This window comes from Littorina saxatilis, linkage group LG4 (genome assembly GCF_037325665.1).
Source record: "Littorina saxatilis isolate snail1 linkage group LG4, US_GU_Lsax_2.0, whole genome shotgun sequence".
NCBI classification, from domain to species: domain Eukaryota; kingdom Metazoa; phylum Mollusca; class Gastropoda; order Littorinimorpha; family Littorinidae; genus Littorina; species Littorina saxatilis.
The window spans coordinates 8,618,883-8,639,470 of record NC_090248.1 but is presented as its reverse complement, the minus strand read 5'-3'; the positions used below and the strand labels follow the sequence as shown (position 1 = coordinate 8,639,470).

General features: G+C 40.2%; 1 protein-coding gene and 1 long non-coding RNA gene across 3 annotated transcripts in view; one reads left to right on the top strand and one right to left on the bottom strand.

Moving 5' to 3' along the window:
* LOC138963895 (universal stress protein YxiE-like) overlaps positions 1–20,588 on the top strand; it is an 87,794-nt gene that overhangs the window by 13,647 nt on the left and 53,559 nt on the right. The window lies entirely within an intron of this gene.
* LOC138963532 (uncharacterized) lies at positions 1,384–10,895 on the bottom strand. Of its 2 annotated transcripts, XR_011454847.1 has the most exons (8): positions 10,225–10,895; positions 8,801–8,876; positions 7,492–7,567; positions 6,413–6,488; positions 5,327–5,403; positions 3,531–3,607; positions 2,447–2,522; positions 1,384–1,967 (listed from the first exon to the last, which is right to left on the bottom strand). It is a non-coding gene; the product is annotated as an uncharacterized lncRNA (long non-coding RNA). The 2 variants fall into 2 exon arrangements; XR_011454846.1 differs by lacking the exons at positions 2,447–2,522; positions 7,492–7,567; positions 8,801–8,876; positions 10,225–10,895 and adding an exon at positions 9,610–9,648.

Below are 20,588 nucleotides of genomic sequence, written 5' to 3'. Positions count from 1 at the left end.
CGTGCCAACGTTTAAGGACTTCATGTTTACATTCACGCGACACTGAACGAAGGGAAATGTCACTCATCTTGACAATGACGATGATAATAATTCAGTTACATTGACCCCCGCAGACTCAGACCATGTCGGATTACAGGACAGAAAAAATACTTATTGTGCTTTCACGACAATCGATACGACATCCGTGAACGCTTTCCGGAAAAAGTCTTTGCAATGGCTTGAGGGTACAAGCGCGCTTGATCATCTATGAAATGGGTATCTCTTTGTGGCATCAATGCGCCAATGGAATTTATTTTCTTTATGTATGTGATATTTATGATTAATTTTTATTTATTTATTAACTGTTGGTGCTTTTGGAAATGAGGGATGTATTTTTGAATTGAAGAGAATATGACGGGATAATAGTGTTGAAGATTTAAAGTCGTGTGTTTGTGTGTGTGTATGTGTGTGTGTGTGTGTGTGTGTGTGTGTGTGTGTATGTGTGTGAGAGAGTGTATGTGTGTGAGTGTGTGTGTGTGTGCTTGTGTGTGTGTATGCGTGTGTGTGTGTGTGTGTGTGTGTGTGTTTGTGAAAGAATGCTTGCGCGGGTTCATTCAGGCATTAATTAAATTTAATTTGTTGAGATGTCGTTCGAAGAGAGAGAAAGAAAGAGCGAGAGAGAGAGAGAGAGAGAGAGAGAGAGAGAGAGAGAGAGAGAGAGAGAGAAAGAGAGAGAGAGAGAGAGAGAGAGAGAGAGGGAGAGAGAGAGAGAGAAAGGTAGGGGGAGAGGGGGAGACAGACAGACAGCAGCGAGACAGGCAGAAAGACAGACAGTGAGACAGAGTGAGATAGACAGACAGACAGACAGACAGACAGACAGGCAAACAAGGCAAAACTTACAAACAGATACGCAAAGATAGAGGCAAAGAAACAAGGACCCAGAGACCGAAGGAGAAACAGAGACATAGGCCCAGGCAGCAGAGAAATATGCCTAGCATATGACAAACATATGACATGGCATGTGGAAATCATATAGTAAAACCATATGTCAGTCATAGATAAATTGCAAATGGTTTTGGAATGGCTACCATATGGTTTTTAGGTGAAAATGACATGTCAGAAACACTAGTTTTCCACATCACAAGTGACATTGTCATATGGAAACCTCATTTACACCACATTACAAGTGACACTGACATATGAAAATCATTTGTTTGCCATATTACAAATGACATTGGCATATGCAAATTACATGTTTGCCATGAAACAAATGATATTGTTTGCTATATGTCATATGTTTACTGTATGAATGACATGTCTTCGTCATATGTTTGACCGATACTTCGAACCTCACAGACACACACTCAATCACACATTTTCACAACAAAAGACATAACAACAGTCTGAAGATCATACTTTATATTCAATATCATAATAATAAGCCAACTTGTATCTTTTCTCCGTAAGGAATCAATGAAACAAAGTCACAGCAGGAATAAGACTCCCAAGTCAACCAAACACACACACATTAAGGGAAAGAAAGGCTTTAAAGTATAGTTTAAAAAACTAAAACAAAAAAAAGTACTTCCTCCAAAAAGGCTCTGTAGTGAACCCACGACTATCACATCCCTTCATGGTTGGACCTTGAGTGTGTGTGGTGAATAACCATCGCAGCACTGGGAATGTAATCTCTGCAGTATGATTTAAAGACAAGTTCTGGATTGAGAAGAATTAATCTGCTTTAAAATTTGGTTTCGGGATCATATGTTATCTTAAGATAATCAGTCCTACACTCTGAATGTGGGTCAAGGTTTGTCACTCTTCAGCTTTCTGGATGATGCACAGGGGTGGTGTCTTGGACAGAACTTCTCCCCCATCGCCAGAGTTTAGCACCACCGACTGTGCCGAAACAGATATCCCTGATCACGAAGATGTGTAAGCTTGATCGGCTGACATCTTGCAAGACATTGTTACATGAGGCATGGTACCTGGAAAAAAAAGAGAGAAAATAAAACCTGATAGAATGAAGTGTAGCCAGAGGAAAATGTTTACCATTTGACAGTGTAAAATTGTATGACTGGGGGACACTACATTCTTTAACTGAGATTTTTCGCCGCTTACTGATTGGTTAGCTGTAGCAAAACTAACGCCAAACTGCTCTTATCGCATTAGGAGGTAGCTCCGATAGCTGCACTGGCCTTCAAAGTCTGACAAGAATCGTCGCTTAAAACAAGTTTGAGCGTTTGCGCTGTTCACAAGGGCAGCAATTTTGATTTGATTTGACGCTGACTAAAATTGTTTCAAAGTAGGGGGAAAGTTGGTACAAAGTCTGCCATATAAACAAAACTTAAGTCACAACCTGACTCACCAAAGAGAAAATAACAAATTGAAGGTGGGAGAGAGAGAAATCTTGAAGTTAAACAGTTATTGATTAATAAGGCTAAGTGATATATTAATGGTTACTTACTTCCACTCAAAAAGCAAGGTCTTGTTTGTAGTTCAGAGTATGTTTGACCTGACCAAAGCTGTTCATTACTGCCACCCTGAAAAGATATCACAGAAATAATTAATGCTTGATGAAGACATATGCAATTGCAAAAAACTCTTACCAAAAAAAAACCATTCAGGCTACAGAACTAAAAATAAATCCTCTGAATAATAAAACTGAGAAAATTGAGCCTATTACTATGAGTATGGCTGGGGGACACTACATTCTTTTACATTTGATAAAAAAAAATTTTTAAATGAATAAAATCTTTGAGAGAATTAATTTGACAGTTAAGGTTCATAGAGACTGGTCTATTATGTTTCCTCAAATTATATGGCATAACTCTCACACACACACAAAGAAAAAAAGGTGAAAAGGGTAGGAGCGAGCTGACAGTCACTCAAAAACTGCACTGAAAGGAGTTGAAATGATTTGATGAATAATCACACCGACACAAAACTATATCCCTGCCTAGATTTTCAGATCATCTGAAAACATTTAAGTGCTGTTCACATGACAGACGAGCAAACAACTTTCCCCCGACTCAAAGTCGTTTGAAAATACCTCCTGGGTTGTCGGCAAAAAGTCAGCCATGTGAACGGCTCCAGCAATTTACAAACAATTAAGGTAAGACTTAGCAGCGACTCCAAAAACTGCTGGATTTGGCCATGGAATAACAAAGATATTCCGCAGACTTTTCTCATCGTCGCTTACTGATTGGTTTATAGCTATAGCAAAACTATCGCGAAACTGCTCTTACTGCATTGAGAGGTAGCTCCGATAGCTGCACTGGCCTTTAAAGTCTGACAAGAATCGTCGCTTAAAACCAGTGTGAGCGTTTGCACTGTTCACAAGGGCAGCAATTTTGATTTGATTTGGCGCTGACTAAAATTGTTTCAAAGTAGGGGGAAAGTTGGTACAAAGTCTGCCATATAAACAAAACTTAAGTCACAACCTGACTCACCAAAGAAAAAAGAAAAAATTGAGGGTGGGAGAGAGAGAAATCTTGAAGTTGAACAGTTATTGATTCATAAGGCTAAGTGATATATGAATGGTTACTTACCTCCACTCAAAAAGCAAGGTCTTGTTTGTAGTTCAGAGTATGTTTGACCTGACCAAAGCTGTTCTATTACTGCCACCCTGAAAAGATATCACAGAAATAATTAATGCTTGATGAAGACATATGCAATTGCATAAAAACTCTTACCAAAAATAACACCATTCAGGTTACAGAACTAAAAATAAATCCTCTGAATAACAAGAAGAGCAAACGCTCGATCGAGTCACTTTCGCAGTTCTGAATATTATATGAGGCATCAGATGGACAGGAAGAAATTGCTATTCACAACACAATGAGTCACGTTCACATAAAATTTGAGCCCGGTCACTTTTATAGTTTCCGAGAAAAGCCCAACGTTAAGTTGTGTGTTGCCGAACAGAAAAGGCTAGTTATCTCCCTTGTTTTTCTGATAACGTTCGTAAAAGGCTACAGATGTAAATACTTTGATGTAAAGAATAATCCTACAAAGTTTCAATCACATCCGATGAACTTTGTCAAAGATATAAAATGTCTAATTTTTCCTTTGACGCTGACCTGTGACCTTGAAAAAGGTCAAAGGTCAACGAAACCATCGTTAAAGTGTAGAGGTCATTGGAGGTCACGACTAAACAAAATATGAGCCCGATCGCTTTGATAGTTTCCGAGAAAAGTTTGTCAAAGATATAAAATGTCTAATTTTTCCTTTGACGCTGACCTGTGACCTTGAAAAAGGTCAAAGGTCAACGAAACCATCGTTAAAGTGTAGAGGTCATTGGAGGTCACGACTAAACAAAATATGAGCCCGATCGCTTTGATAGTTTCCGAGAAAAGTCCAACGTTAAGGTGGTGTCTACGGACGGACGTCCGGCCCGGACGGCCGGACAGACTAACACTGACCGATTACATAGAGTCACTTTTTCTCAAGTGACTCAATAAAACTGAGAAAATTGAGCCTATTACTATGAGTATGGCTGGGGGACACTACATTCTTTTACATTTGATAAATTTTTTTTTTTTAAATGAATAAAATCTTTGAGAGAATTTGACAGTTAATGTTCATAGAGACTGGTCTATTATGTTTTCTCAAATTACTGAGCATAACTCTCACATACACACAAAGAAAAAAAGGCGAAAAGGGTAGGAGCGAGCTGACAGACACTCAATAACTGCACTGAAAGGAGTTGAAATAAATTGATGAATAATCACACCGACACAAAACTATATCCCTGCCTAGATTTTCAGATCATCTGAAAACATTTAAGTGCTGTTCACATGACAGACGAGCAAACAACTTTCCCCCGACTAAGTCGTTTGAAAATACCTCCTGGGTTGTCGGCAAAAAGTCAGTCATGTGAACGGCTCCAGCAATTTACAAACAATTAAGGTAAGACTTAGCAGCGACTCCAAAAACTGCTGGACTTGGCCATGGAATATCAAAGATATTCCGCAGACTTTTCTCATCGTCGCTTACTGATTGGTTTATAGCTATAGCAAAACTATCGCCAAACTGCTCTTACTGCATTGGGAGGTAGCTCCGATAGCTGCACTGGTATTCAAAGTCGGACAAGAATCGTCGCTTAAAACAAGTTTGAGCGTTTTTGCTGTTCACAAGGGCAGCAATTTTGATTTGATTTGGCGCTGACTAAAATTGTTTCAAAGTAGGGGGAAAGTTGGTACAAAGTCTGCCATATAAACAAAACTTAAGTCACAACCTGACTCACCAAAGAAAAAAGAAAAAATTGAGGGTGGGAGAGAGAGAAATCCTGAAGTTGAACAGTTATTGATTTATAAGGCTAAGTGATATATGAATGGTTACTTACCTCCACTCAAAAAGCAAGGTCTTGTTTGTAGTTCAGAGTATGTTTGACCTGACCAAAGCTGTTCTATTACTGCCACCCTGAAAAGATATCACAGAAATAATTAATGCTTGATGAAGACATATGCAATTGCATAAAAACTCTTACCAAAAAAAAACCATTCAGGTTACAGAACTAAAAATAAATCCTCTGAATAATAAAACTGAGAAAATTGAGCCTATTACTATGAGTATGGCTGGGGGACACTACATTCTTTTACATTTGATAAAAAAATGTTTTTAAATGAATAAAATCTTTGAGAGAATTTGACAGTTAATGTTCATAGAGACTGGTCTATTATGTTTTCTGAAATTACTGAGCATTTATAACTCTCACACACACACAAAGAAAAAAAGGCGAAAAGTGTAGGAGCGAGCTGACAGTCACTCAAAAACTGCACTGAAAGGAGTTGAAATAAATTGATGAATAATCACACCGACACAAAACTATATCCCTGCCTAGATTTTCAGATCATCTGAAAACATTTAAGTGCTGTTCACATGACAGACGAGCAAACAACTTTCCCCCGACTCGAAGTCGTTTGAAAATACCTCCTGGGTTGTCGGCAAAAAGTCAGCCATATGAACGGCTCCAGCAATTTAGAGACAATTAAGGTAAGACTTAGCAGCGACTCCAAAAACTGCTGGACTTGGCCATGGAATAACAAAGATATTCCGCAGACTTTTCTTATCGTCGCTTACTGATTGGTTTATAGCTATAGCAAAACTATCGCCAAACTGCTCTTACTGCATTAGGAGGTAGCTCCGATAGCTGCACTGGTATTCAAAGTCGGACAAGAATCGTCGCTTAAAACAAGTTTGAGCGTTTTTGCTGTTCACAAGGGCAGCAATTTTGATTTGATTTGGCGCTGACTAAAATTGTTTCAAAGTAGGGGGAAAGTTGGTACAAAGTCTGCCATATAAACAAAACTTAAGTCACAACCTGACTCACCAAAGAAAAAAGAAAAAATTGAGGGTGGGAGAGAGAGAAATCTTGAAGTTGAACAGTTATTGATTGATAAGGCTAAGTGATATATGAATGGTTACTTACCTCCACTCAAAAAGCAAGGTCTTGTTTGTAGTTCAGAGTATGTTTGACCTGACCAAAGCTGTTCATTACTGCCACCCTGAAAAGATATCACAGAAATAATTAATGCTTGATGAAGACATATGCAATTGCAAAAAAACTCTTACCAAAAAAAACCAATTCAGGTTACACAACTAAAAATAAATCCTCTGAATAATATTAAGAAAACTGAGAAAATTGAGCCTATTACTATGAGTATGGCTGGGGGACACTACATTCTTTTACATTTGATGAATATTTTTTTTAAATGAATAAAATCTTTGAGAGAATTTGACAGTTAAGGTTCATAGGGACTGGTCTATTATGTTTTCTCAAATTACTGAGCATAACTCTCACACACACACAAAGAAAAAAAGGTGAAAAGGGTAGGAGCGAGCTGACAGTCACTCAAAAACTGCACTGAAAGGAGTTGAAATAAATTGATGAATAATCACACCGACACAAAACTATATCCCTGCCTAGATTTTCAGATCATCTAAAAACATTTAAGTGCTGTTCACATGACAGACGAGCAAACAACTTTCCCCCGACTTGAAGTCGTTTGAAAATACCTCTTGGGTTGTCGGCAAAAAGTCAGCCATGTGAACGGCTCCAGCAATTTACAAACAATTAAGGTAAGACTTAGCAGCGACTCCAAAAACTGCTGGACTTGGCCATGGAATAACAAAGATATTCCGCAGACTTTTCTTATCGCCGCTTACTGATTGGTTTATAGCTATAGCAAAACTATCGCCAAACTGCTCTTACTGCATTAGGAGGTAGCTCCGATAGCTGCACTGGTATTCAAAGTCGGACAAGAATCGTCGCTTAAAACAAGTTTGAGCGTTTTTGCTGTTCACAAGGGCAGCAATTTTGATTTGATTTGGCGCTGACTAAAATTGTTTCAAAGTAGGGGGAAAGTTGGTACAAAGTCTGCCATATAAACAAAACTTAAGTCACAACCTGACTCACCAAAGAAAAAATTGAGGTTGGGAGAGAGAGAAATCTTGAAGTTGAACAGTTATTGATTGATAAGGCTAAGTGATATGTGAATGGTTACTTACCTCCACTCAAAAAGCAAGGTCTTGTTTGTAGTTCAGAGTATGTGTGACCTGACCAAAGCTGTTCATTACTGCCACCCTGAAAAGATATCACAGAAATAATTAATGCTTGATGAAGACATATGCAATTGCATAAAAACTCTTACCAAAAAAAAACCATTCAGGTTACAGAACTAAAAATAAATCCTCTGAATAATAAAACTGAGAAAATTGAGCCTATTACTATGAGTATGGCTGGGGGACACTACATTCTTTTACATTTGATGAATTTTTTTTTTAAATGAATAAAATCTTTGAGAGAATTTGACAGTTAAGGTTCATAGAGACTGGTCTATTATGTTTTCTGAAATTACTGAGCATAACTCTTACACACACACAAAGAAAAAAAGGCGAAAAGGGTAGGAGCAAGCTGACAGTCACTCAAAAACTGCACTGAAAGGAGTTGAAATAAATTAATGAATAATCACACCGACACAAAACTATATCCCTGCCTAGATTTTCAGATCATCTGAAAACATTTAAGTGCTGTTCACATGACAGACGAGCAAACAACTTTCCCCGGACTCGAAGTCGTTGGAAAAAAAACCCTGGGTTGTCGGCAAAAAGTCAGCCATGTGAACGGCTCCAGCAATTTAGAAACAATTAAGGTAAGACTTAGCAGCGACTCCAAAAACTACTGGACTTGGCCATGGAATAACAAAGATATTCCGCAGACTTTTCTTATCGCCGCTTACTGATTGGTTTATAGCTATAGCAAAACTATCGCCAAACTGCTCTTACTGCATTAAGAGGTAGCTCCGATAGCTGCACTGGTATTCAAAGTCGGACAAGAATCGTCGCTTAAAACAAGTTTGAGCGTTTTTACTGTTCACAAGGGCAGCAATTTTGATTTGATTTGGCGCTGACTTCAGACTAAAATTGTTTCAAAGTAGGGGGAAAGTTGGTACAAAGTCTGCCATGTCAACAAAACTTAAGTCACAACCTGACTTACCAAAGAAAAAAGAAAAAATTGAGGTTGGGAGAGAGAGAAATCTTGAAGTTGAACAGTTATTGATTGATAAGGCTAAGTGATATATGACTTGGAATAAAGGCCGTGAAAGGTGAATGCTCGCCTAATAGGCTTGAGGTTTACTGGCCGATGTGAATGCGTTATATATTGTGTGTAAAATATTTATGTTTGTCTGTCTGTCTGTAAAAAATTCCATTTCAAACAGCAGAAATCAATATGTAAAGCGCGGAGAGCACAGTTAATTGTGGTTCGCGCTATATGAGCTCTCAAAATAATACTAATAATATATGAATGGTTACTTACCTCCACTCAAAAAGCAAGGTCTTGTTTGTAGTTCAGAGTATGTTTGACCTGACCAAAGCTGTTCATTACTGCCACCCTGAAAAGATGTCACAGAAATAATTAATGCTTGATGAAGACATATGCAATTGCAAAAAAACAAATTTGGAATGTATAATTATTAGATTAGGAACCAGACGTGTACCAAGAGACAGGAACTTGATAAGTGTTAAATGAGAATATACAAAATTGCCATCCAATTCGGGGGTCACATTACACATACATTTGTTTACTTCAACACAAAATCCGGTTGGTTGAATTTTGTCATCGTATGTAATGTAGATCAGCTCGCGAATAAAATACCTTTTCAATCACTATCAACATAGTCTCTTTTGTTTGAGAATATGAAAAGCTGAGTCTCATCTACTTGTGAACAATGTTTCAAACTGATTGGATTATATTTGAAGAGAACGGTAAGACGTGTTGTTATTTAGCAACCTCCCCTATTTTTGTTGAAGTATGTGACCAGCGAATCGGAGCATTTTCACACTTTTACAACTCCTAAAAAACAAACCACACCATCAATCAACATCATGTTTTTGGAAACGTTAGTTGACTCATACCTTTTTCAGACAAAACAAACTTGGATGAATAGAACAGTGTTCTTCTAGGCAAAAACAAAAAGGCGAACAAAAACACCGAGAAAGTCAGAGTGTGTCTGCGAGCCCCCCTCATCAGTCATCAAATTCAAAACCAAATTGTTCCTTCCGTTAATTCACTTAGTTCTTCGTGAGACAATCAATCTTCATTTCAGAATGAAAGACAAGGCTTACCTTACATCCAATAAACAACTCAAAATACAAGGCAAGAAGAAGGGTGAAAAACGCCGACACGGTACATGTACTAAATTTTGCGCCAACCGGAAGTGAGGCCATTAACAAGGGAAATAACTAAAAGATATTGCTCTTTGCAGTTGTTATTGTCTCCCTTAAAACAAACGGCTCACTGATCTAAACATTTTTTTAAGATGAGTGTACATGCTCAGTTGACAAAAAAACAAAACTTCAGCAACTTTTTTCTATCAAATAAAAAAAATTGAACATTGGCATTTTTTTTTTTTATCAAATAAACACAAAAAATGCTGAAAACAAATTTTATGATAATTTTTTTTTTAATTAACAAAAATATTTGATTAAAGCTAAAAATATATTCTTTGAACCCAAACTGTCTGATAATAACTTTAAAAATAACTGAATAAAGGTTTGAATGCAATTAAAATTCTAAATAAAAAAAAAATTAACCAAGAAGAATAACCCCAGGCAGCTCATTTTTAACCAAAATTAAAGTAAATATAGGTATAACAAATAAACTTAAAATAAAAAAAGTATTTCATAAAGAACAAGCATAAATGCACCGTAATAAATTAGGAAAACAAAGATTGCAATCACCTTTTCAAATCCATGCTTGCTATACACTGCGTGGTGAAATCATTTCGACTGCGACAATCTGCGTAAAAGTTGGCGAAATGTAAGGCGCGCAGAGCGAAGGTGTCACGCATTCCCGCATGAAAAGGCAAAAAACCGCATGCAGGATCATGCTGGCTGGAGACGCTCGTCTGATAAAATATAGTCAAACTCAGACTGACAGCAAACTTTGGCTGGTTGCAAAAAGTATCACATTCATTTTTGCCAAAAAAAAAAAAAAATGACACTGAAACTAATTTCGAACAAAAATTAATGTTTTTTTCTTTTTTTACACACACTCAAAACCTTATTTGGAGGGTTTAGACGCACTCAACAACAAAAATGTCATACAATACCTTGTCCCATATTCAGATTTTTGAATTGTCATTTTTGTAATTAATATACAATAATTCGCAAAATAAATACCATAATTGTTCACAAACAAAAGCTTTAAAATAATTCTGCTTTAAAAAGTAGAGTAGCTGACCGCGCCAGCAAGAATCCAGCTGGCTATGATATGCCGCTGGTCATGGTCAGATCATGTGAGACATGACAAATTGTAATCATGTGGTATCCATAAGATTTCTGACATATGTACAATATGTGGCAATTGGCATCTGTCCAGCAGATGATTTCCAGATCTTTTGCTGCCTGGGGGGTTGGCATCAAACATAATCCCTCAAAGGATTGTGTGATGTAAAAAGCATTCGGTAGCTCCGCTCTGCGGGATTATGTGCGTCAGTTTTTTTCTCCCTAATACTGTCATCTTGTTAACCCCCCTCCCCCATCTTCCACGTAGACCCCCCCCCCCCCCCAGCTCCCCCATCTTACAGTTTCACGTGCACTGAGATCACTTAAACAAGCAAACAGTGTCACTGAACCTTTCCCGTTTCCATGGGGATAGTAACCATGTCATCCTTCTTGACAGGGTAACTTTCTAATTCTTTGATTGAGTTTTGGTGGGACTGGTTTTTCTCTGCAACTGACTTTGTATTGTTAAACTCCCAACGTTTCCGTGGTGTATGTGATTTTATAACTCTGTTATGCTTGTGGAGATTGTCGCGATTGGATATATATTTCTGTTTCATGTGCAATTTGAGCCAGGCGGTTTACCCAAACTGATATTCGTTTCATTGAGCAACAGGGAAGTAATTGACAAGGACTCCTGGCTAATCGGATGTCTTCTGTTTAGTATAAATTTTAGCTAACCGCTAGCATTGTATAAGCAAGCAGCCAATCTAATAAAAGAAACAACTACAAAACAAACAAACACTCGAACAAACAAGCAAGCAAACAAGCAAACAAACAAACAGACAAACAAACAAACAAACCATTAGAGCATGCTCATTGGTGTTACCCCGACTTTTGATGACTTAGAGAAGAAAAAAATAAAAAAAATAAAAGAAAAGATAAATAAAAGATAAATAAATAAAAGGAGCCGCCGCGAAGGAGGTTTGACTGTCAGGCTCGAGGACTTGGTAGCCGCAGACCCGAACCTTTCACCTTCAATAAATTCAGGTGATAACGTGGTCTCTATCGCCTTTAACCTTGAGTGTGAATAATGGAAAGCAGGCTTGCTTACAGAGCAGACTCTACTCTTCGTTAGGTGATCATTGTTCTAGCCACTCAAGCTCAACGATGATATGCGGGTAAGCTGCTTTGTCTGGAACGGTAGATATCTTTGCTATCTATACCTCACGCCCGTTTACACTCTTGGCCGCACAACAGGCAACACGCCGTGAGAAATGGGAGGAGAAAATGGTGGGGATTATGTGATAATAAGAAACCGCAGTGTTCCTGGCAACTCCGGTAAATACCTCGCTTGTGGCTCTGATGTCAGCTTCTTCTCTCTGTGTGTCTGTCTGTGTGTCTGTCTGTCTCTCTCTCTCTCTCTCACTCCCTGTCGCTCTCTGTCTGTCTGTCTGTCTGTCTGTCTGTCTGTCTGTCTGTCTGTCTGTCTCTCTCTCTCTCTCTCTCTCTCTCTCTCTCTCTCTCTCTCTCTCTTTCTTCTTGGTAAACATTCCTTGTGTATGTTAATTTGTGAAGAAAACGACAAAATCGTAACGTTGTTAAACTGGAGCAAAACCAAGAAATCTGAAACCAATTCGAATTTTTCCGCTGCTCTACGCAGTCTTCTTCGTATTCAGAATACCACACACGGCATCGCAGTTTTGTGCCTGAAAATATGGATCAAACAGTGATTGTAGTAAATTTCATCTTGATTCTGACGTCCAATTTAAGGAAGAAAATTTGTTGTGATGCCAATGCCCTGCATCTCACCCTTGTGTCTCGTAATTTTTGGCCAGAATTTCTCTTGCACAAAATAAATGTCTTTGGCCGAAAGGAACGAGGAACAAAAAGCATGTTTAGCACGTCTGTCCAACGCGGCTAGAAGACGAATGGGAGTTTTCCACGTTCTGTGATTTTTTTCCATTTGTTTTCATCGTTTTTTCACGAGCGTTACTCCTGTTGTGAAAAGATTGATCACAGATCAGGAAGTGTCAATCTTGGTGAAGTTGAAACGTGCAGGCTTCCATCGAATGATTTTTTTTTTCTCTCTCTATTCTAGCAAAAATAAAATAAAAGTCAGAAAAAGAGGATGATGTTAATTTGTCTTCATAATGCAATATGTAGGACTTTTTTTTGTATTGGATGCTTCCTGCTTCGGAATAATCGTGTGTTTTTTTTATCTGCATTAATCCGAAGGAGGAGAAAAAGAAAGAAGTGGGAGGAAAAGAGAGAGAGAGAGAGAGAGAGAGAGAGAGAGAGAGAGAGAGAGAGAGAGAGAGAGAGAGAGAGAGAGAGAGAGAGAGAGAGAGACTCAGACTCAGACTCGACTCAGAACTTTATTACAAAAGGATAAAGGTTTTAGGCAAAGCATATTCTTCCAACCTGTCCTTTATACAACACGTAAAGACGGACGCACGTACAAAAAATAGATTGAATCATATAAAATACAGAGAGAGAGAGAGAGAGAGAGAGAGAGAGAGAGAGAGAGAGAGAGAGAGAGAGAGAGAGACAGAGAGACAGACAGAGAGTGAGAGAGTGAGAGGGAGAAAAAGAGAGAGGGAGGGAGGGAGGGAGAGAGAGAGAGAGAGAGAGAGAGAGAGAGAGAGAGAGAGAGAGAGAGAGAGAGAGAGAGAGACACGCAGACTCTGTGAATGAAGTTGACATGACATCTCGACCATCTTCCAGAGCCGTCTCATCATGTGGGTTTGTTTATCTTTCTTCTTCATGTTTCATCTTTGTCTTTTTGTTTGAAGATTAACCTCTTTTCCTGCTCTGAATATAAAGAAGACGGGCGCAGTGGCGTGGTGGTAAGACGTCGGCCTCTTAATCGTAAGGTCGTGAGTTCGAATCCCGGCCGCGGCCGCCTGGTGCGTTAAGGGTGGAGATTTTTCCGATCTCCCAGGTCAACTTATTTGCAGACCTGCTAGTGCCTTATCCCCCTTCGTGTGTACACGCAAGCACAAGACCAAGTGCTCACGCAAAAGATCCTGTAATCCATGTCAGAGTTTGGTGGGTTATAGAAACACGAAAATACCCAGCGTGCTTCTCCAAAAAACAGCGTATGCTGCCTGAATGGCGGGATAAAAACGGTAATACACGTAAAATACACACTCATGCAAAAACATGAGTGAACGTGGGAGTTTCAGCCCATGAACGCAGAAGAAGAAGAAGAAGAAGAAGAAGAGTATAAAGAAGTCGGCAAGGACGACAGGAGGGGTTATGAACAACCATCTGTGGCCTTTTCTGTCTTAGTCTCTGTCTCTGTTTCTTCCCCTCTCTCGTTGTCTGCCTTTTTCACTCGTTCCCTCCCTATCCCTCTCCCTCCCTCTCTGTTTCTCTCTGTCACTCTCCCTCTCTCTCTCTTTCTCTTCTCCTCTCTCGTTGTCTGCCTTTTTCACTCGTTCCCTCCCTATCCCTCTCCCTCCCTCTCTGTTTCTCTCTGTCACTCTCCCTCTCTCTCTCTCTTTCTCTTGAACTCCTCTCTTTCTCTTCTCCCCTTACACGTTTTCTTCTTCCTGTTGAGTGAGGGTTTACAACAAAAGCGTGTCTATCGTACATATCTTCAAACTTTTTTCGATGTCATTCGCAAAAACTTTGTTAGCACCCTTCAGCAGTTTCTTTCGAGACCATTCGTTTCAAACAAATTGTCAAGACCATTAATTGGTCCTTCGCGCGGAACACTTCACTGATGGGTTCTGCCACGCTTGATTGCGTGCGCGACAACCGGGGAACCAATTGACATGAATTACACCATTTGCTGTTTAACTTCCATTTTGTTGGGATGTGCGTAATTGTGTGTCAATGTGCTGTTAATTTTACTCAAAGTATCTGCCTGTTTCTTTCTCAAATGGGATTTTGAATCTCACTCCTTCTTTGTGTCTCAGTCTCTCTCTCTCTCACACTCCTTCTTTGTTTCTCTCTCTCTCTCTCTCTCTCTCTCTCTCTCTCTCTCTCTCTCTCTCTCTCTCTCTCTCTCTCTCCCTGTTTATCGTTCTCTCTACCTCTGTCTGTCTGTCTGTTTGTCTGTCTTTCTGTCTCTCTCTCTCTCTCTGTCTGTCTATCTCGTATACAAGAATATAGGTATTTCTATTGCAACCTAGTTTAACAAAATCAACCATCACCCTGGAAACAATTCTCTGGGGCGCGAACACTACACACACACACACACACGCACGCACACACACACACACACACACACACACACACTCACACACACACACACGCACGCTCCCACGAACACGCGCGCGCGCGCACACACACACACACACACTCACACAGACACACACACGCACGCTCGCACGAACACGCGCGCGCGCACAAACACACACACACACACACACACACACACACTTTCCGTACATTCTGTCTCTCTTTCTCTTTCTCTTCCAAAAAGTAAGTTGACCTATCGACGATTTTGTTTCTCTCAAGGATAATGTCCCGGCATTAACCGAAATGTAGAAATGGCATCGCTTCTGGAAAGACTCAAAATAGCCAGACACAAAAAGTGTCTCCCGTTCTCACTACGGGTCTAATGCCTCCAGTCATAAGGTAATCGCCTTACGAGTGACAAGGACGCCAGGCCATGGTGCTTGACTAAAGGTAGGTCTAGTGGCCAAAGCTCTTTGCCCCGTTAGCCATAACGCTGCATTCTTTGTTTCTGTACTATAGGTATTGCCAGTCTTTTGTGCTGGCATATTTGTAACTGTATCATTATCAATCAATCAATCAATCAATATGAGGCTTATATCGCGCGTATTCCATGGGTACAGTTCTAAGCGCAGGGATTTTTATTTTTTATTTTTTTTATTTTATGCAATTTATATCGCGCACATATTCAAGGCGCAGGGATTTATTTATGCCGTGTGAAATGGAATTTTTTTACACAGTACATCACGCATTCACATCGGCCAGCAGATCGCAGCCATTTCGGCGCATATCCTACTTTTCACGGCCTATTATTCCAAGTCACACGGGTATTTTGGTGGACATTTTTATCTATGCCTATACAATTTTGCCAGGAAAGACCCTTTTGTCAATCGTGGGATCTTTAACGTGCACACCCCAATGTAGTGTACACGAAGGGACCTCGGTTTTTTGTCTCATCCGAAAGACTAGCACTTGAACCCACCACCTAGGTTAGGAAAGGGGGGAGAAAATTGCTAACGCCCTGACCCAGGGTCGAACTCGCAACCTCTCGCTTCCGAGCGCAAGTGCGTTACCACTCGGCCACCCAGTCCTGTGCTTATCATAAGCATTGCCAGTCTACTGTACTCTTATCTTCGTTATTGTACCATAAGCATTGCCAGTCTTCTGTGCTCTCATCTTTGTTACTGTATCATTATCATACGCATTGCCAGTCTTCTGTGATCTCATCTTTGTTACTGTATCATACGCATTGCCAGTCTTCTGTGATCTCATCTTTGTTACTGTATCATACGCATTGCCAGTCTTCTGTGCTCTCATCTTTGTTACTGTATCATTATCATTGCCAATCTTCTGTGCTCTCATCTTTGTTACTGTATCATACGCATTGCCAGTCTTCTGTGCTCTCATCTTTGTTACTGTATCATTATCATTGCCAATCTTCTGTGCTCTCATCTTTGTTACTGTATCATACGCATTGCCAGTCTTCTGTGCTCTCATCTTTGTTACTGTATCATTATCATTGCCAATCTTCTGTGCTCTCATCTTTGTTACTGTATCATACGCATTGCCAATCTTCTGTGCTCTCATCTTTGTTACTGTATCATACGCATTGCCAATCTTCTGTGCTCTCATCTTTGTTACTGTATCATAAGCATTGCCAATCTTCTGTGCTCTCATCTTTGTTACTGTATCATACGCATTGCCAGTCTTCTGTGCTCTCACCTTTGTTACTGTATCATACGCATTGCCAGTCTTCTGTGCTCTCATCTTTATTACTGTATCATAAGCATTGCCAATCTTCTGTGCTCTCATCTTTGTTACTGTATCATACGCATTGCCAGTCTTCTGTGCTCTCATCTTTATTACTGTATCATACGCATTGCCAGTCTTCTGTGCTCTCATCTTTATTACTGTATCATACGCATTGCCAGTCTTCTGTGCTCTCATCTTTGTTACTGTATCATACGCATTGCCAATCTTCTGTGCTCTCATCTTTGTTACTGTATCATAAGCATTGCCAATCTTCTGTGCTCTCATCTTTGTTACTGTACCATTATCATTGCCAATCTTTTGTGCTCTCATCTTTGTCACTGTACGAGAACGTGAAAAAATGGCCCCAAACAGAACAGTATGGAGAAGGATTCCTGCCTATTCTGCCCACACGTCCTCTCTCTCTCTCTCTCTCTCTCTCTCTCTCTCTCTCTCTCTCTCTCTCTCTCTCTCTCTCTCTCTCTCTCTCTCTCTCTCTCTCTCTCGATGATGATGATGATGACGATGGTGACGACAACGACGACGATGATGATGATGATGATGATGATGATGATGATGATGATGATGATGATGATGATGATGATGATGATGATGATGATGATGATGATGATAAATATTTCAATGCAAAGTCAAGGACACAATCTCGGCGGCATCTCCTCTAAAGCTATCTAGGACTTAAAATTCACGCCAACATGTGTATTTCAAGCTGCAGACTTTGAATCCGACGTGTGTTGCTCAGCCTTGCGTATTTATGCATTTCTGCCACACACTCTGTCAGCACACTGTTGTGCGGCACATGCAACGGCAGCTGTGACTCTCCAGAGGGAACGGGATGCTGTCAGAGTAATCATCAAACAGTTTCTTCTTGTGGAGAGTCAGCCTGGAGCTCGATTATTAACCAACGTAGTGCTAGTGAAAAGGCAGAGAGCTCTAGAGGGAGGGGTAGAGAGAGAGAGAGAGAGAGAGAGAGAGAGAGAGAGAGAGAGAGAGAGAGAGAGAGAGAGGAGAGAGAGAGAGAGAGAGAGAGAGAGAGAGAGAGAGAGAGAGAGAGAGAGAGAGAGAGAGAGAGAGAGAGAGAGAGAGAGAGAGCTCACAGATATTCAACAGCTTTGCACTAACTCTATGGGGATTTGGGATGCGCATGCTGGGTATTTGTGTGTTTCTATAACCCACCGAACTCTGACATGGATTACCTGGTCTTGTGCTTGCGTGTACACGCGAAGGGGATTAAGTCGCTGGCAGGTCTGCACATAAGTTGACCTGGGAGATCGGTAAAATCTCCACTCTTAACCCACCAGGCGGCAGCGACCGGGATTCGAACTCACGACCTCCCGATTAGGAGGCCGACGTCTTACCATCACACCACTTCGCCCGTCGAAAAGGCAGACGGTTTGTGTAATTGACAGTAAAGAGTTCATTGGCGATTGCTCGCAATCGAATGTAAGAAAAGACACCCCAAAACAGGAAAGAAAAACTTGAAGTACCATTTCCAATTCTTTACCGATATTTTCCAATTTTACCTGAATGTGAAGAAGTTCATGCTATAAGATACCAATACATGCACAGACTGGTGATCGCCTAACGAGTGATTTTTGGTTTAAGCGTGTTTTTATTAATTTCTTGTATACATGTTATATACAGTAACAACATTAAGAACGTTAACAAGCAGACTGCTTATGGACACGTTCTAAAACTAATAATCAATACACATTCTGATAACAAGACATGGCGAACAAGTGATAACTTCAACCCTTTTCTTTCAAAATATTTCAAAGTGATTTTCTACTGCTGATATGACGAAATCACCGAGACAGAATTAATTTGTTCTCAGAATCCTATTTAAGTTCCTGGGAGACATACATATGAGAATAAGTTAAATGATTGTTACGTGACGCCATTATTCGCATTATGACTTTTTGCCGAATTTGTATCGCTTTTGGCGGAAGTGATTTCTCTTTGAAGGGAAGGTTTAGGAAGAGAGTTCTTGGTGTGTTTAATCGGAGTCGTTTGGCATTATAATAATAATAATGAGGATATACATATGGCGCAAATCCTAAAACAGTTCTAAGCGCCTCACAAAAAACCACAATTCATATCGGAATAAACTTAACTAACTATTACTTATTAACATATTTGAATTGGAATGACCCTATACTACTACTATATCGACATTCAGTGATTACTTTGTGGACAACGAACCGGCGTTCAAAAACAGTGATAATGTCCGTGCTGATGAAGTACTTTCAACTCTGCCTTTGACAGTGCTGGAATGACTTGCAGCACGTGTCGTGCCGCGAGGTCAGTGCCAGGGATTGTCCGCGGGTCAGCCTCCTGGGATGGTGGTCAATGTCTTTGCCATCAGTTACTGGTCCGCTGAGGAGTGTTTGTTACGGCTGATTGAGACCTTTTTGTCATTGTGTGTGTGTGTGTGTGTGTGTGTGTGTGTGTGTGTGTGTGTGTGTGTGTGTGTGTGTGTGTGTCTGTGTCTGTGTGTCTGTGTGTCTGTGTGTCTGTCTGTCTGTCTAGCTCTTTCTTGGTTTGTATTTGTCTCTCTCTGTTTCTATGTCTGTGTGCTTGTCTCTCTCTCTCTCTCTCCCTTTCTCTCTGTTAGTTTGTATCGGTTTCTATCTGTATGTCTGTCTGTCTCTCTCTCTCTCTGTCTCTCTGTCTCTGTCTCTCTCTCTCTCTCTCTCTCTCTCTATATATATATATATATATATATATATATATCTCTCTCTTTTGCTCTCTCTCCCTCTCTCTCTCTCTGTCTGTCTCACTCTCTCGCTCTCTCTCCCCTCTCTGTCTCTGTCTGTCTCTCTGTCTGTCTCTCTGTCTGTCTGTCTGTCTGTCTGTCTGTCTGTCTCTCTGTCTCTGTCTCTGTCTCTGTCTCTGTCTCTGTCTCTCTCTCTCTCTCTCTCTCTCTCTCTCTCTCTCTCTCTCTCTCTCCCCCCTCCCCATACCGGCCCCTTAGTGTTCTGAATTACAAAATTTCTAGCTACGTTTAATGTAATGGTCTTTTGGTAATCGTTCTTTTAGACTTCAAGCTGAGAGAACAACTTTCAAAACCGTATCGTTGACATCCAATGGCCAATGTTTTTTTTACATTTTCTCTTCTCTGGGGACATTGTGCAGATATCAGTTCCGGAGACGGTAATTTCCGCGCATATGTAAATTCCGCGCTTGTAAAATACATGTATGCTCCGCGCAATATCGGGTTGTAACTTCCGCGCACGAATTACTGGTTCGGCTCATACAACTTGCGCGCGTGCACCGACAGGAAGGAATACGTCAAGTCCATGGCCTGGAAAAATTTGCCGGCCATGCTGTGACTTCCCCCCTCTTGTACCTTTGCTGCAGTCTCTGTGACTGTGATACCAGACACCCGAAATTTCTGTAATTTCTGTTATATAATAAGTGAACAAAATATTCTTATACGCATGGTTTAAGTCTTCATTCGTTTTTATCGACTTGTCTGTGTAATAAAGACGTGTTCAATATATAGATATACAGTGTCAGTTTTCATGGATATACAAGTGTCAGTTGTTAATGTCTCAATGTCTCACATTTGACCGAGCAAAGACACGCGCGCTAGTTTCACATCACATTTTGCTAAAACACGCGCGCATCTTACATATACACCACGCGCGGGAGTTTCACATGCGCGGAAGCTTCAAAATTGGGAAAGTGCGCGGAGTGTTCATGCACCCATCAGTTTACCCTTATTTTTTAGCACAGTTCTAGCCCAGAGCTATCGGGAAACAAATTGGATTAGCTATTGAATTTAATATAAAAGATCCGCGGAAAACGTTTCCTCTGTCCAAGCCATTCTGTTATCACTGTTGGACTCCGCCCTTTTTCTGGTCATAGGAACGCAGCACAAAATTCATTGCTTTGCGAATGGAAATATCCAGCATGCCATGTGG